Consider the following 18,325-nt stretch of genomic DNA (forward strand, 5'->3'; position numbering starts at 1 on the left):
CATTCTACATCGGTGTCTTTAGATGAAAGGCTGCCGTTACTTTGATGTGGCAGAGTGCCTGTCATCTTAAGGCTAAAGGAGACAGGGTGCACTTGTATGAAGAGAGCAGCTTTATAACAAGATAATGTCCACTGGAGCCAGACGCAATGCTGGCCACTACAGAATAGAAAGTAGCTGATTGTGAGTGAGCAATGCAAAGCCCAACCCTGAGATGATACAGCACTGGCCCTGCAGATGAAGAGAGATGGCTGAATCAGAATGCACACTCCTCCGCTCTCCTTTAACGTGGTTGAAGATAAAAGTAAGCAGATGTTCAGAGTCCCAGAAAGCAGATCATCCCTGTGCACAGGCCTGCTTGAGATGTGAATGTCGTGCAATCAGGTGTACCAACGTAAAGATGTGGGGTGTTTGAGCTCACTTAATGTCACTTGTACGGCTTGGCTATGTTCCGTTAACTCACTCAGCAGGGTATCAAAGCCTTGAGTTTGGCTGAAGACCCATCAGGCTTGAATTATCTTATCACCCCATTATTAGGGACCAAAGTCAGTACCTTTTAGTCATCTTTGGTTTTAGGTAGTGCTAGTAACATTACAGAGTAAGGTGCCTGGCCAATATGCTACACGTCACCACTCTCCGGCGCCCTGTTATTTGGTTAGTTATAATTTGAGTTCATATCAACAGTGAACCTCCATGCGGGAAGTGCCAGTCACTGTAAGAGGAGCAAAAAGTGGAGATGGGCAAACCTATAAATACTTCAGGGTCCATCTCAACAGCAGAATGGATTAAGTGGATGGCACACACCAAAGGGCCACCATGCTGACTCCTCACAATTTGAACCTTCCAGATGAGGAGAATTTACATAACCATCAACAGAAACCCCGCAGAGGTGACCTCTCATTTTGTAACTTCTAAAACCAATCAGCTTTACCAGTGATAATTTAGGTGTGTTACTTTAAGAGGAGTGAATACCTGTGCATGAAATTAGTTTGAGGTTTATACTTGTTATTGATTTAGACCACTCGGCAGAGATCTGTTTTCACTTTAACTTTGAAGATTGTTTTTCTGTTGGTCAGTGGCAGAAAAGACAAACTACATCCACTGGCATTAAACGTTCTGTAACAAGAATATGTGAATACTTCCAAGTGAGTGAGTGCCTTTTAAAGGCTATCTATCTATCTATCTATCTATCTATCTATCTATCTATCTATCTATCTATCTATCTATCTATCTATCTATCTATCTATCTATCTATATAATAGAGAGCCCTTAACATCTATCTATCTATCTATCTATCTATCTATCTATCTATCTATCTATCTATCTATCTATCTATCTATCTATCTATCTATCTATCTATCTATCTTGGGCAGAACAATTCCATTTCACAACTCTAGGGTTAGCAGACACTTAAACAGTATACTATGTTCTAAATATTCAACTAATTAAATGAATTAAAATATAAGATTTATTCAATTTATCAGTTTTTTCCACAAGAAAACACAACATGTACACCTGATAAGGTACAATTCCATGGCATCTTTCCGACCTCCGTAACTCCATTTTATAAGGCATTATATAAAATAGATAGACTGTTAAATGCTTCAACAGTGTTAGTTAGTTATCCCCTCGGAGGCTTGCTCTTTCACCATATGAACAATAATCTTCCTTACCTTGTAAAGAGCTAAAAGACACTATATGAAATATTGTCTGATGGACTGATGACCCATCCCTCCCAGATTTCATTTGAGGTCACTGCTGACCGCTCTTGTGTAATGTCCTGATAGATCTGCTACCAAAATCTCTGCACACCTCCTCTTATGGACAACCAGCTCCTGAGGTGTCCTACTCAGCATGTTTTCTTATATCCTTCAGAATATTTTAAGTATGCATAAGTCATTAAATGTGTCCAGCTTCTTATTCCTGGTGTCAGTCATTGACAGTCACTCAAGGTTGAAAAGACAAGCACACAAATCTTGATGTGTGGGATGGCCTGCCCTGTTTTTGTTTTCTAATATTAATAAATACAGTTATCAGGGTGTGGTGGTGCAGATTCAAATTCAACTTTATTTTCACATGTACAGTGCATGTTCTCTTTCAATTTCAATTCATTATAATGTAGCTTACAGAAAAAAAGCATTAGTGGAGTTCAGTTGAGGAAGGCAGTTTGACTTAGTGAGTTAGATGCTGGATCACAAACTGGGAAGCTGCTTGTTCAACTCAGTGCCTGCTATGCACCTGACAGGGAATATGGAAGCAGTTGCCTGGTACTCTAAGGCACTATGGGGTAGTAGACATGATGAAGGTCAACATAACATGAACTGTTCAGCCTCTATTAATATTTTTTAAGGTGTCAGTGGGGTCAGTGTCCCTTTTACTTACCTATGTCTCAACAGCAAATCACAAATGACTTACAACCAGTTGTCTCAGGTGCTGAAGCCAATTATAGCCTCAGAGTCTGAAGGGCCAACACCATAAGACAAAGCAGCCAAACACCACCCTGACATCACATCGTATCATTAAGCTGCCATGTCCTACTGATGCCCTCCTTAGCTAATATATTGTAGTCATTGATCCACCATCTTTGGCTGCACTACTTGCACACTCAAAGTTTCTATCTATCTATCTATCTATCTATCTATCTATCTATCTATCTATCTATCTATCTATCTATCTATCTATCTATCTATCTATCTATCTATCTATCTATCTATCTATCTATCTATCTTTCTGTTTGTCTGTTAAAATTTGATGCTATCAAACAATAATGAACTCCATCTGACTCGCCTGATTCAGAGGTCACCTCTTTCCTTTGACAGGGTGACTACTGGTAGCAGAGCTGTGCTTCCTCAAGGGGACTGCAAACCCACTCCATGGGACTCAGGCTGAACCACTGCCCCAATAACTAGATGTTTCTTCTCATTTGAATCGTGACATGGGTCATTAGCTCCATACAGTACGTGGTCATCATCTAAGGCCTCACTGAAGTCTTTAAATGTCTGTGTGTCCCTTCTAAGAATGGCCTTTGCTGGGAGGGCAGGTTCTGGGCATTCATAGTAGTGTTAATAGAAAAAGCATAGCAGAGCTCAGTTGAGGAAAGCAGTTTGACTTAGTGAGTTAGATGCTGGATCACAAACTGGGAAGCTGCTTGTTCAACTCAGTGCCTGCTATGCGCCTGTCAGGGAATATGGAAGCAGTTGCATGGTACTCTAAGGCACTATGGGGTAGTAGACATAGATAGATCATAGTGACTCCCCACAAGCTTCACTTTCAGGCACATTTCTAGAGCAGTCCACTGAAACCCTAGATAGATAGATAGATAGATAGATAGATAGATAGATAGATAGATAGATAGATAGATAGATAGATAGATAGATAGATAGATACTTTATTAATCCCCAAGGGAAAATTCATATACTCCAGCAGCAGCATACTGATAAAAAAAAATATTAAATTAAAGAGTGATAAAAATGCAGGTATAACAGACAGTAACTTTGTATAAATTTAACGTTTGCCCCACCAGGGGGAACTGTAGAGTCGCATAGTGTGGGGGAGGAACGATCTCCTCAGTCTGTCAGTGGAGCAGGATGGTGACAGCAGTGATGAAGGTCAACATAACATAACCTTTTCAGCCTCTATTAATATGTTTTAAGGTGTCGGTGGGGCCAGAGTCTGTTCCCATGAGCATAAGGGAGCCCTGAACAGGGCACCAATTCATTAGAGGGTCCGCTTACACTTACAGCCAGCCAGTTAACCTCACCTGCCCCTATTTCGGAATGTGGACATTGAAAGACATGGAAAGATCAAAAGATCTTCAAAGAGGCAATGGCCGGGCAATGAATTTGTGAGGCACCAGCGCTAAACGTAGCCACTTACTGTCAAAGATGCTATATGAAAAAGAGTTTACTGCAGTTGGCTGGGATGGAAGACAAAGGGAAAACACATACAGCATGAAGACCAAAGCTGCTTGGCACAAATCAAGGCTATATTCTAATTATGAGGGTTGATGTGAACAGGCTGCTCATCAATAACTCTTTTTAACTCCCTTTTTACTGTCACCATGTGGCTTCCTACAATCTGCTAGGCGGAAAAGTGCAAGGCGCTGAAATGAGTGATGGATTATTTAATTTCTCCTGCACGATGTGCGAGGCTGCGCAGGGGCCAGAGAGCTTATCTGCTGGTGCCAATTAGCTGGCAAACTGTATGCTGCATGCCACTTGCCTCGTAAAGTCAAATTCCTTCTCTGTTAATTGCACAGCCTCTGCCTTTTTAATATGTTGGGGGACTGGGGAAATAAAAAAAAACAGACGGTGACCTGTCGAATTGATGTCACGGTGGCATCAAGTCACTGCTGGTCGTTCTGACTTGAAAATGACAAACGCCGACTTTGTAGGACGGTCTTCTTCTGATGGTTATCTTCATCACAGGACGAAATGGGGATTCTGGGCCCCATGCATTATAAGCTAGGGGCCCCCAGCAAGTGTTCTGCTGACAAGTTGTCATAAAGCTCAAATGTTTGATCGGAATTAAGGTTCTGGAACTTGCAAGACAAGTTTATGGACAAGGTCAAAGGGCAGAGGATCAAAGACTCGAGCAGGGACCCAACAATTCCTTTTCAGTCACCTTCAAAATGCACACCTTGGGACACAACACACTTGTCCCTGCGCTTCTCCCTTTGTTGGAAACATTTCCCACACTTGTTGTCTTGTTACCATGTCTAGAGTCTGTTGCCTTTAATTCCTGAATTTCTTGCATGGGTTTTAAATATTCTTCATGTCACTCTCAGTTTTAATTTCAAGAGCCAAAAAGAAGTCACAAGGAGCGAGATCTGGTACATATGGGTGACTGTGAAACAACAACCTTGTTGCTTTTGGTCAAAAACCTTTTAACTGTGTCACACATGCAATTGGTCGGCAGCTAAAGGGCCTGCATAATAGTAGCTCCATGTCAGACCAGGGGGTGGCAAGGTGCACCGACTTTCTTTCCCAATCCTTTGCAGGCCATCCGCGGGAAATCCTGCACGGTTTCCGGGACCACTGATGATGTCATTTCCATTTCTGGACCCACTGATGATGGCACTTCCGGTTCCAGGCCCACTGATGATGTCATGTCTAGCTCTGGGCCCACTGATGACATCACGTCCGGTTCTGTCCCCAGTGATAATGTCACTTCCTGTCGCGGCCTTTAAAGCCACCATCTTTGCAACCTTAAGATCAGTTCTGTTTTGGACTCAGATCTGTAAACATCTCACAATCTATTTACCCATTTTGCAGCCAGGGCACATTATACGGGTGGCTGCCCCAAACCTTTTTGATGTCTTTCATCTATTCTTGCGACAACTGATAACGCGGTGTCTGTAGTTGTGCTGTGGTTCAGAATCCGGTTTTGGGTGCTTCGCTTCTTGTGTCTTTTTCCTGATGCTTTCCCATAGGTGCTTCAGCAGTTCAGTGTAATGTTACTTATTAACTCTGTTTATGTTGAACAAGTTCATCAATGTCGAAGAACACAACGACCATTGTCTTATGAAAATCTGCCATGGTAGCGTGGTGAAAAATAAATTCTAGAAATTTCTGGCACAATTGAAGAATAAATGGCAGAAATACACAGTCGATCAAGTCAGCATGATGCCACTCAGTGGACTGATTACCCAGACTGCAGACAAACGACATCTAGTGGTCTGTTTGAGTCCCGTGATTTTGACCAATTTCTGGGTCACCACTTGTGTTGGTACGTTGATAGTCTTTTTGTATTGCCTGCTTTTTAGAAAAAGGTGGGTAGGACTTTGATAAAGTTTCTCAAAATCAAACAGATTTTTTACCATGAAAGGAGGGGACAATGGGAAAATTGGGGTCAAACATGGAGTAGTCAATGCTCATTTCAGTGTAGAGTGCCACACAAGTGGAGGTGGTCTTTCGACAATGAGTGTAGCATACATCCTGCTACCAAAAGAGGGAAGAGTTCTGTAGTTGACGTATAAATTTGACAACTTTGAAAAAGCATCTGGGTGACATATAAGGACAGCTTAGCTATTAGTTAACCAACTGAATGGTTTCCTCTCTTTTTGCCAAATGTTGTATCTCCTATGGACAGAAGTTGTAAGGGGTGATTCTAATGGGTTGGGCCCCGAATTATGTATTACTGTCTTAATAATAAAGCAATCCAAACAAAATAAAGATTATAGTATTTCTGAATAAATGTATGAACAAGTGAGGCATGGCGCTCCTCTCTCGAGACTGTCCGCAGTAGGCAGAATGTCAGTGTCTGTCTGTCATTCTGGCACCTACAGTGAGCTCCTGTATACACAAAGTTAATCCATTGGCAGTTCCCCTCTAAATTCAATACAAGGATGGATGGCCTACACGATTAAAGAGAGGATGTTTCTTGTGTGTCCTGCGATGGGCTGGTGCCCTGCCCGGGATTTGTTTCCTGCCTTGCTCCCTCTGTTGGCTGGGATTGGCTCCAGCAGACCCCGTGACCCTGTAGTTAGGATATAGCGGGTTAGATAATGGATGGATGGATGGATGGATGTTTCTTGTGTGAACATATTGGTGTACCGGTTCCATCAAGCAGTCTCAGAAAATGTTCAGGAAGAAGTACAGCATTAAGGAAACACCTTCAAAACATCTTATTTAGAAACTGGCACGAAGATTTAAAGCTCCAGGATCAAACGCTGGCTGCAGATACTAGAGGTCTACCGAAAATGTCACAACACGTTTTGGATGACGTTCACAGTCGTCTTCAGCAATCGCCAATGAAACCTTTACGACTCCTTGTCCAAGGCATGAGAAGGTCATATTCGACATGCCAGAGGGCTGCTAAGACAGTAAAACATGCATGCATGCATATCGTTTCACTGTTTGTTCAACAACTGAAGGTAACCAATAAGGAGAAAAGAGTGACATATTGTCAATAGTTTCAAGAGTTTGTGAGGAAGAATGAGGGAATATTGGACATAATGTGTTTACAGATGAGGCCTGGTTTCATCTGTTGGGCTATGTGAATTCGCAAAACACACGAATTTGTTGAAGCAGCAATCCGTTTGCAATTCACGAGCAGCCACTCTATGACGAAAAGTTTGGTATGGGGTGCACAATATCTCGGTTGCGCGTTCACCACCACCATCAATACTGATGTGTACCTGAACATTTTTGACTTATTTATGAATGAACTGGATGACCATGAGATCAGTGAAAGATATTTACAGCGAGATGGGGCAACCTGTCACATGTTAACTCGCAGCATGGCACAAACTGAATCGTTTTTTGGCAATCGGGTCATTTCAAAGGGACTATGACCACCTCATTCCCCTCATTCCCTGTCACCTCCGGATTTCTTCTTTTGGGGAGCACTGAAAGGAAAAGTGTACAAGAACAAGCCTCGTACCCTGAAACAATTACAGCGAAACACTGAGCAGGGAATTGCTGCCATCACTCCTCCAATGCTTGCAGATACCTTTGCCAATGTGGTGGGCCGTGTCGATCTGTGTTTGCAAGCAGAAGGAGACCATTTCCAACACTGAATGTGATTGGATCATTCACACATCTATCAAAGTATGCACTGTATTTATTTCATTTCTATCGCTTCATTATTACATGAGCAACACATCAAAACTCGGGGACAGGAAACTCCCTGTACATTAAACACTTGCCTATAAGCAAAAATACAGAAATTAGATTATGTTTATTAATCTGATGCTTTCGCTAAAAGCAACCTAAAAATGACAGATGTATAGAATATTTCCAAAATTTCCAATGTGTGCTCTGCAGGCCCAGAAGACTAGGCCATGAGCATGTACTGGCAACTGGGTATTCAGAAATCCCCAAATAAATTAAATTTAATTAATACAATTGTAACTCAGGTGTAAATAAACCAACTGCCATCGCCCAAAATAAAATTAGAATGACTGGAATTCTGTTGCATATATTGAAGTGTCTGTTCACCCTATGATGGTCTCTCAGTCTTGCAGATTCAAGTCTGTACAACATCCACAAGATCAGAGTGTGTCTGACAGGGAAGGCAGCACAACTCCTCTTCTGGGTTTTGGTCTTGTCACATCGGGACCACTGAAACTCTCCGCTGGCAGGAGTATTGGCGTGATGATTCACAATGCTGTGGTAGGTCTGGTGTTCAACCTGCCAAGGCGGGCACACATCGCTCCTCCTCTTTGACCGCTACATTGACCCCCTACACGTATTAAGTTCAAATCTTGAATGTTTGCCTATAGAGTAGTTAATGGCTCGGCACATATCTTTATATATAATAATGGATAGTGGATGTCCTTTTGTCTGCCCAGGATTTCAAATCACCTGTAGCACACAAATCATTTGACCTATTGACCTGAAATTTGGTACACACATACTACGAGATGTCTACTATCCACTGTCAGGGTGATGATTGACCTCCAAGGTTATTCCTCTTTTTATTTGTATTTTCTTTTATTGTAGAATCAACTCTCGGCAGCAGGCTGGCCATGCAGAACATGCGTATGGGTGCCGTTCTTATCCCTACCACCTTCGCCGTCACTTCCCCTACCTCTTCATACCTTAAGTCATTCTTGAGGCAGATTGAAGACTTAAGTGCCAGCTTAAGTGAAAAATTAAGGAAAACGTACTAAGTAATTGCAACACAAACACTGACTTCATTTTTTTTAACACGAAAAGATGCCAATAAATGAAGAGAAGAAGCAGGCCACTAGGTTGGAGAAAAGAAGAGCTGCTCAGGAAGCAGCAAGCACATCAACCGCTGAGCAAAAGAATGCTAAACATGCAGAGAAAGAGGAGGAAAAGTAGGAATGCTCAAGTCAAGTGTATTCACTGCACGTTATTGTGCAGTGCGCCATTACTGGTATATATATATATTTTCAATTTTACTTTAAAACTTTTGTAAAAACAATACTTGTCCTTTATTTCTGGCCCCAGGCGTGGTTAAATCTCTTCCTCGGAGGACGTATAACACTGCTCACGTTTTTAAGGGGGACGGCTGAATGAACGCTAAGGAGATGCCGTCGGATTAGCTGCTGTCTTTCTGCTGTTGCTGCTGGTGAGCTGCGTGTTCTGTTTGTCGTGCTGCGTGTCGATCATTTCAAAGCATGTACAGCAGTTGTCCATTTGCCACTTTGCGTCTCTGCCACACGCGTTGTGAAGGGGGGGCGGGGTTTAATGCATGCTAAGGAGAAGCGGTAGGATCATCTGCTGTCTTGCTGCTGCTGCTGGCGATATGCATGCTCTGCTTGTCTCACTGCGCATCGATCATTTAAAAGCCTGTACAGCAGCTGTCCTTTTTCCACTTTGCGTCTCTGCCGCTCGCGTTGTGAAGGTTGCTGAACGCACGCTAAGGAGAAGTGGTCGGATCATCTGCTGGCTTGCTGCTGCTGCGTGTTCTGCTTGACGCTTGTCATTGTTTTAAGAGCTGGGCGCACATAAAGTGTGTCTGCCAAAAGCATTCTAACAACTGCTAGGTTAGATGTCCTTGAACTTGTTTTAAATGTTTTCTCAATGCCTTGTCTCGTGGGACATCAAATTATCTTCCGAGAAGATCACGTCTCGTCTCCCTCCCAAGATTTTTTTTTTTTATAATAGAAAGATATAGAGATACTTGTGAGGCCCTCTGCTCCTTCTCGACCTCTCAGGTCAGCTGTTGAGCTACTTCTGGTGATGCTACTACTGTGTGATATCAAATCTCTATCCAGACTCTTTCCATGTGTAGCTCCTGCCTGGTGTATGGAGCTGCCCACCTCCATACAACATTGTGACCCTCTCAATGTGTTTAAGAAACGTTTAGTGAATTTCTCTTTAACTGATATTAGCTGTTAGGTTTTTGTAATGTAGGATTTTGTCTTGAGCTCATCACTTATGGTAATCAATTTGTAACCTTGTCCTGTAACACTCGTTTCCTAAACAGTCCACCAGGCTGATGTTGACCTCTTATGTAAGCTACTTGGGATAAAACATCTGCTAAGCAAATAAATGTAAATGTATTTGGTTTAAACAGTTGTAATAACAAGAGATAAGACAGGATGAAGAGTTGGGGCACCTTGAAGGTGGACCCCATATAGAAAACAACAAAAGCAATATACTATAATAGTGATTATCACTGCAAGGAGATGCTTTTGCAGACATGAGTCAGGTGACTGATTGGTCACTGTGTGGCTTCCTTTGTGGATGGGGCGAGTCCAAGGTGCCAGAGCTGGAAGTGACGTCATTGCTCCTCACGGCATCAACCTTCACGTCTGTGAATGAAAGGATAGGTGGGCCGGGCAGTAAGTGAGAAGCACCAACCCGTGGTCCTGAGTTACAGTCTATTGCCTTACCTCCTGGAGGGCGGTGCTGTCTCTCAGTGACCCTCTGCAGTTATTTTTAGACATCTATAACAACAGCCTAGTGATTTGTGTCTTTTCATTAAAGTACAAATTAGAACCTCCAAGCAAAATAAGAGTCAGATATTGAAAAAAATGGCTTTTTAAAATTCTTTTTTTAAGGTAACAGGTTGTCAATGTTTTTTTCATGTAAACCCACAAATTTATAACTATGTTTTATTTGTCAGTTGTTTTTTTAGTAGTATCAGCTTAGCTCTTTTGAGTAGGGTTTGCTATAGTTTGTTAAGTAATTGCAACTCACTCATGAAATATATTTTGGCATTTAATACATTTTTATGTCATTAAAAAAATAAGTAAATGATATTTACTAATTAAAAATAAAAAAGTGTAATAAATTAACCACACAAAATGAATTTATGAAAGATGTTTAACTTTCCAACTGTATAAAGGTGTGTGGGGCTCCTTTAGATCACAGTGTAACAAAGGGGGCGGAGATTTATGCAAAACATCACACTTTATGCAAAACTAGGAGAGTTACGTAATAAAACATGTTTAAGTTAAATCAACAATTAACTTTGTATCAGTAAAAGTTCAATATTATGTTTTGAGGATTAAAAAAGTGTTAATGTTGAGTAAGATTAACATAAAATAGGTGAGTAACTACAACAGTTCTGAAGCTGATTACCCTTCTGTCAAAAGAAGGTGTAAGTGTCACATCTCTTAAGTTAATGTTAATGTTAATTCACTTTCATTTGCTTATTTTTGAACAGGAATATAATGTAGCTTAACACTAATAATGGAAGACTCAGTTTAACCCCTGAGTCAAAGACATCATGAAGGATTGTTGCAGCCACACGTATATTGTTCCAAGGCTGCCAAAATAGGTTTAAATTAGAACAGAGATGTTCATGGATCCAAGTCCAAAACCGAACTGAGGGTATGGTAACAAAGATGGCGTCTTTATTAGGCAGTACAGGAAGTGATGTCATCGGAACTGGAAGTGACATCACCGGAGGTGCTGGAATCGGAAGTGACATTGTCATCGGCACCGACAAAAAAAAAAATGGAACTGATGTCATCAGAGGCATCGGAAGCGGGCAGGATTTCCCGAGAAAGTTCTACAAGGAACTAAAAGAGACAGTCCGTGCACCCAGCCGTCTCCTGGTCTGGCATAGAATTCTTATTACTGAGACCCTTTAGCTCCCTGCTGCTTGAATGTATGTGACACCCCTAATAAGTTCAAGTTAATGGATTGTTCTTAATGTTAGCTTTGTGACAGTAGAGCAGCCTCAAGATTGAAGTTTGACAGCTTTAAAGAACATAACATGAACTGTTAGACAGGTAGGCGTTAAAGTGTTCTGACCGTTATGTGCATTAGGCATGCAGATGGGAAGAATAAGAAACATTTACTATAGAAACCTTAAGAAATGTAACTTAGATACTTAATCCTCAAGAACAATACTATGAACTTCCTTTTTTGTGTGTATTATCTACTTTTTTCTCTATTTTTCGTGTGAACTCTATATGTTGAATTTCACTAAAGTCTTTGAAAGGAAGACACTTGGACTGTGGACTGGTTTTTTTAAGTATGGCAAGTCATACTACTGCTGGAATGCCTATCTGGTAGCTGCATTCAAACTATTTTGAACTATTTGGAAACCCTTGACGAACGCAGCTACAGAAAATAATTTAATGGCTTTGTTTCATCATCAATTGTGTGACTTGTTTTGCAGATGTAACTAGTGTCATACAAATGAGCCAGAGACATCAAAAAAAGTTTGGGGCAGCCACCAGTATATTGTGCCCTGGCTGCAAATAGGTAATTTGTTGAATTCTTCACTGAACAGAGTCCAAAACAGAACTGATTTTAGGATGCGAAGATGGTGGCTTTAAAGGCCGAGACAGGAAGTAACGTCATCAGGACCGGAACTGGAAGTGATGATGTCGGGACCAGGTGTGACGTCATCAACGCCGTCGGAACTGGAAGTGATGACATCAGGGACCGGAAGTGATGTCATCAGTGGTGCCAGTACCAGACGTGACATCAACATAGGTGCCGGAAATGAGCGGGATTTCCTGTGGATGATCTGCAGAGGATTGAGAGAGAAAGTCAGAGCAGCTTGCCACCTCCTGGTCTGGCATGGTACTACTATGGTGGTACTACTATTGTGTGACGCTAGAAAAAACATTGTTCTACCAGCAAACCTGATCATTTTATGTTGTGTAACCTTAAATTAGATCCCTCCGTAAACATTTTTTTTTTGGTGTAAACTGTGATTTGTCACAGAGCAGGTGAAAAGGTGTGAAGTCGTGCTCTCAGCGAATCAAATGGTGGCTAATTTATACTCAAATCAGGATCAAATTTGGTCCAGTAAGTGGAGCATTAAGTTACCTCATTCTTGTTCTGAGCCAAGGTGTTTGTGATTTATTGGATTACCTTTTCAAGGTCCCAAGACATAAAAGAGTATTTTTTTCAGCACAAAGCTCCCAGTGCTTATAGGGAGCAGGAAAGGTTTATAAAAACAATTATTTCTGTAGATTTCTCCTTAGCCGCCTGGAATTGCTCTTTCCGCACTGAGATGGAAAAGTGTAAGGCTTCTGATCCAGCAAATTGCCTGCCGCTGTCTCATCCATGGGAAAGTCCTGCACGACATAAACAAGCGATGTAAAATCATTTGCGGCAAATGATATCAATAGCACTAATAAAATGAAAGGGAAGTTTAACGCGTTCCGGTACATCTTTATTGTGGCTGATGACGCCTGGTTTCCACCAGGCAGGTGCGTGCCATGCTGCTGATGTAGACGGGGTGCCGTTTATTTTGTAAAGCATGAAGCCAATTCATAGGAGTGATGGGGAAGTGTGAGAACATTGAAAAACAAGAGGAGCTCATTCAATCCATCAGTCTCATTTGTTTGGCTAATAGCTAAGCTGTCACCATATCTCTTCCAGATTCTTCTCAAAGGTTAGTCATGGCTTTTTCTTCAACTCCATGTCTCAGTAGTTTGTTCCAGAGTCCCAGAACTCTTTGTGCTTCCTGGCTTCAGTTTTAGATGCACTTCCCTTTGATTTCCACTGATGTCCTTGAGTACTGGCAAAATCACGGAAACATCTGAGTAAATGAGGGAATTCCCATTGAATGAAGGTGCTGTCACTGAGATAATGGAAAAGTCAAGATCCAGTCAGGTTCAGAAAATGTAAGAATTTAAATTGTAGTTGGTGGCAGAGTTGAAAAACAGTAAGCATTGCTGCCTCTCCGCTCTAGGAACTTGGGTTTAAATCCTGGCAAAGTTGAGTCACTGTGTCTGTGTGAAGTCTGCCTGCTCTCCATGTGTTTTTGGGGGGCTTTCTTTGGGCACTCTGGATTTAAATACCCAACACAAACGGTGCTCCATTTTACTCCCACAGTTCAAAGTCATGCAGGTTAAGTGCGCTGGCAATGCTAAACTGGCCCTTGTGTGTGTGCGTTCGTGTGTGTGTGTGTGTGTGTTTGACCTTCAATGGACTGGTGCCCACCTTGTGCCCTATGCTTGCTAGGACTGGCTCCAGGTGTTCAGGGCAAAAGTGAAAATGGACAATTAGAAAACCAACCATTATTATGTGGTGCCTTTCACTACATCAAAAGCTTTTTTATTTTATCTTCTTGCCATTTTGTGTCTGGGCTTTCCTTTCATGTGCTGGGATTCCTTTTGGGTAAAGTCATGGGCACCACCATTTTGTGGTACATTGCATAATCAATTGATTTACACAGGCTTTAAAAGATGGTGGCGTGCATAGACAGGCAGCTGAATTTCAGCCACGGAAAGGGAAGACCTACATTAGAGACAGAACAGAACACTCAAGCAGCACTTGGCTTGCTTTGTTTTGTGAGTAAAGAATTCAACAACAACATTTATTTATATAGCACATTTTCTTACAAGAAAAAATGTAGTTCAAAGTGCTTTACAAAATGGAGAATAGAAAAATAGAAGACACAATAAAAAATAAAAATAAGTCAACATTAATTAACATAGAATAAGTAAGGTCCGAGGGCCAGGGTGGACAGAAAAAAAAAACTCCAGATGGCTGGAAAAAAAAAAAATAAAATCTGCAGGGGTTCCAGACCAAGAGACCACCCAGTCCCCTCTGGGCAACCATTCAGTCGCACACTTTAACACAATGAATCATTGAAAGAAAACTCCATGGAACAATATAAGTGCTACTTACCTCACGTGGCTTGTAGTGATTGCTCATTTATTTCGTGGAGACTACAGATAACAAACTAGGCATCTATGGCGAACAACGCTGGACTGCAGCAAACAATATTAAAAAGTCCATTAAGAAAGTCACATTACTCATGTCACGTAATCCACATGTCAAGTCATCTGGTTTTTTGCTCACAATGGGAAAAGCGCATGCAGTTTAGGCTAAGGATCTCCACTGGTATCTGGAAGGTTGCCGGTTCAAATCTTGTTACTGCCAGAAGGGATCCTACTCCTTTGGCCCCACGAGCAAGGCCCTTAACATGAAAACTGCTCAATGGGTATCGTACAAAAGCTGACCCTCCGTTCTGACCCCCAAAGGTCATGCAAAAAAGACAATTTCCACTTATGTTCATGTGAAGACCCGCCTCTTCCCCTCATTCATTGGTCAAGAGTCCTGTCATTAATTCAGAAGCACTGCTCTGACTTTCCAGAAGTATTTATTTAGAAATAGTTCAGCAAAAAATGCAATGTACACTTATTCCTCAAAAAACTGATAGAATAAAATAATTAAATCTACAGAAACTATAATAGCATGTTACAAGACCAAGAAAGGTCTGTAGGTTCAAATCGCACTTTCATCTTAACACATAACCCACACGCATTTGAAAGAATGATTAAATAAAAGCTCATTCTCGTCTGTGCATTTTACTAGAAATGCATGTGTTTGCTATGTTGTGAGCATACGACTGCATGGCTTGACATCTGGATTATGTAACATGAGATTTTTTATCAGGACTTTGGATATTGTTTGCTGTTGTCCTGCATTGGTCAACATGGGCTTCCATTCTGTCAGAAATATGAATTGAACTTCCTGGTTATGATATACTGTACACAGATGTTTCTGGAATCTATCAAATTTTAAGCAAAAAATGCACGTGTCCTGCATTGTTTGAGCATACAACTATATAACGAATGCATGGATAATGTGATTATTTTTATATCTCTGCTCTCCTTGAAAACATTAATTCCATTTTTTTTTCTCAGTCATCACTACAATATACGTGGGGTAAGTAATATAATAAAAATAGCATTATGGGAGGGCTTTCCTTTAAGAAGGATTATTGTCTTATCATGCACTGATCTTCTGCTTTATTGGGTTTGGTTTTGTAATAATTATTTTGTGTCTATTTAGTCCCTTTTAAACAAGTAATTTTGTCTCGTTTGGGGGTTTAAGATCTGTGGATTTCATTTGTGACTTAGTTTTCGTTTTTGTGTTTCCTTTAATGGTGTTGTTTTTCGTTATTGTCTGTTTTTTGTGTTTTCTTAATTGACGCCATATTGGCCGCGTGTCATCACATTCCCATTCCTGTTATCACAGATGCCCTGATTATTGTTATTACTGGTTCTTCCAATATAAATCTTGTGGTTTCCACGTCTCTCAGTGGACATTTAGGAGTATATTTAATATATATTAGAGAATTGACTGCACCTTAATTAAGATCAGCAAAACCAAGGAACTGCTATTGACTTTCGCCGCACCAAAGAGCCTCCATGTCCAATGACTATTCGGGGAGTGGATGTAGAGGTGGTTCACTCCTACAAGTACTTACGATCCAACACTACATCAGGCAAAGTAAAGGTGCAGGATGGTTTGGCTAACTCTCGTGTGACACTTCCCTTGTGCTGTGTTTGAAACATAGTTGGATCAAAAGGCAATAAGCTCCTATTTCAGGCATTGTGCTTGTTCATGTTTGTTTATTGTCGCACAAGGCCATCAGTAGGCAGGTTTGGTGATTCAGGATACATCCTTGTCTTTTCAGTGAGTTCCACAGCTTGTTTTTTTTTTTAACTTTCATTCACATTTCTTTTTATTTCTTCAGATGATAGCTTGGTATCAAAAGTGACTAATAAATCACAGTGACACAATTGTTTCCATTCAGTATTTATACCAGCAGAGTCTGACAGATAAAGGATGTGTTTAGTGTCAGACAGTGGGACTTGAAATGACAGTCTCTTGATTTACTGTCCAAAACCTTAGACACTAGGGCACAACTTGAAGAGGAGCAAAAATGAGAACATCTCGTCAAATAAGCAATTTTAACTGAGGTCAAAGAAGAAGCAGGCACCCGATCCAAGAAAGGACAGCAACCCAGATACAATATGCTCCGGCTCATCCAAGATATGAACACAGCATAATAAAAACCAGCAACCCACAGAAAGACATTTCCAGCCCAGCCACTTACCACTACACTGACGTTTTATTCTCGTGTAATCACTCACTTTGCTTTTTATGATGTAATTATTTGTTCAGTTGGATACATGCAATATGTTCTCCCTGTTAATATCCACAGTTAATAATTTAAAAAACACTCCTTGGAAGTCATTCGGTGTCCAGCAGCAGTGATTAATGTTCCTCTTTAGGCTCATGAAGTGCTTGATAGCCTGGCTGGAATAAAATCCTGCAGATACTGTGACCCTGGAGGATTGAAGCTGCGAAGCCCTGCGTTAAAATGTAACAAAATAGACACCAGGGAGCAACAGCTGCAATACAATTAAAGAATAACGGGATAATAATTGGGAATAAATCAGTCGGTAAAAAGTCAGCTTCAGACGCACTGACACCACTGTGTTCTACTCTCATTATTGTTAGCGTTACAGGTTATAGGTAAGGCCACCATAAAATCCAACCGGGTTAGTTTTTTAAACTTCAAAATCATTAAACAGTGGTCATGGTGGATGATAACCTTTCAGAGGTTTGCCAAAGGACTGTTGGAAACTATGGGGCAGTGTAAATATTTACTATGTAATGTGGTCTGTACAAGCCTAAATGAAAAGATAGATATGAAAGTCACTCTATAATGGATAGAATGATAAAAGATAATATAAGATAGATAGATAGATAGATATGAAAGGCACTAAATAATAAATAGATAGATAGATAGATAGATAGATAGATAGATAGATAGATAGATAGATAGATAGATAGATATGAAAGGCACTAAATAATAGATAGATAGATAGATAGATAGATAGATAGATAGATAGATAGATAGATAGATATGAAAGGCACTAAATAATAGATAGATAGATAGATAGATAGATAGATAGATAGATAGATAGATAGATATGAAAGGCACTAAATAATAAATAGATAGATAGATAGATAGATAGATAGATAGATAGATAGATAGATAGATAGATAGATATGAAAGGCACTAAATAATAGATAGATAGATAGATAGATAGATAGATAGATAGATAGATAGATAGATAGATAGATATGAAAGACACTAAATAATAGATAGATAGATAGATAGATAGATAGATAGATAGATAGATAGATAGATAATTTAATTTTAAAATGACCTTTATTATGAACATTAACAATATACACAGTCATAAGATAAACAGCCCCAATATTCAAGATTAACAAAAAGTAAATATCAGACAACTACCACTACTCCCCCTTTACACTCCTCCTACTCCGCACATTAATAAGAAAATCAAAACAATTGACAGTTCATTATGATACAAAGACCACCACTGCTCCCCTCTTTACACTCCTCCTACTCCGCACATTAATAAAAATTGACAGTTCACTATGATACAAAGACCACCACTGATCCCCTTTACACTCCTCCTACTCCACATTAATTAAAGCATATTGTTGAAGCCCACCAATGCTTTTCATTCCCAGTTGATCACCAGTTCGCCCCTCCACAGCACACAGTACCTGTCGTGTCCCCCACATGTCGCTGAACATTTCTAAATTGTTTGTTAGTTTATGGTACATGAATTCGAGTTTTAGTCGACTTTTAATTAAAACTTTGA

The 18,325-nt window shown here is 40.5% G+C and overlaps 1 protein-coding gene across 3 annotated transcripts in view; it reads left to right on the forward strand.

The window, feature by feature from the left end:
* The window catches only part of sdk1a (sidekick cell adhesion molecule 1a), a 1,556,037-nt gene that overhangs the window by 430,908 nt on the left and 1,106,804 nt on the right, over positions 1 to 18,325 (forward strand). The gene's annotated exons all lie outside the window — the stretch shown is intronic.

Source organism: Polypterus senegalus, chromosome 13, assembly GCF_016835505.1.
Source record: "Polypterus senegalus isolate Bchr_013 chromosome 13, ASM1683550v1, whole genome shotgun sequence".
Classification (NCBI taxonomy): domain Eukaryota; kingdom Metazoa; phylum Chordata; class Cladistia; order Polypteriformes; family Polypteridae; genus Polypterus; species Polypterus senegalus.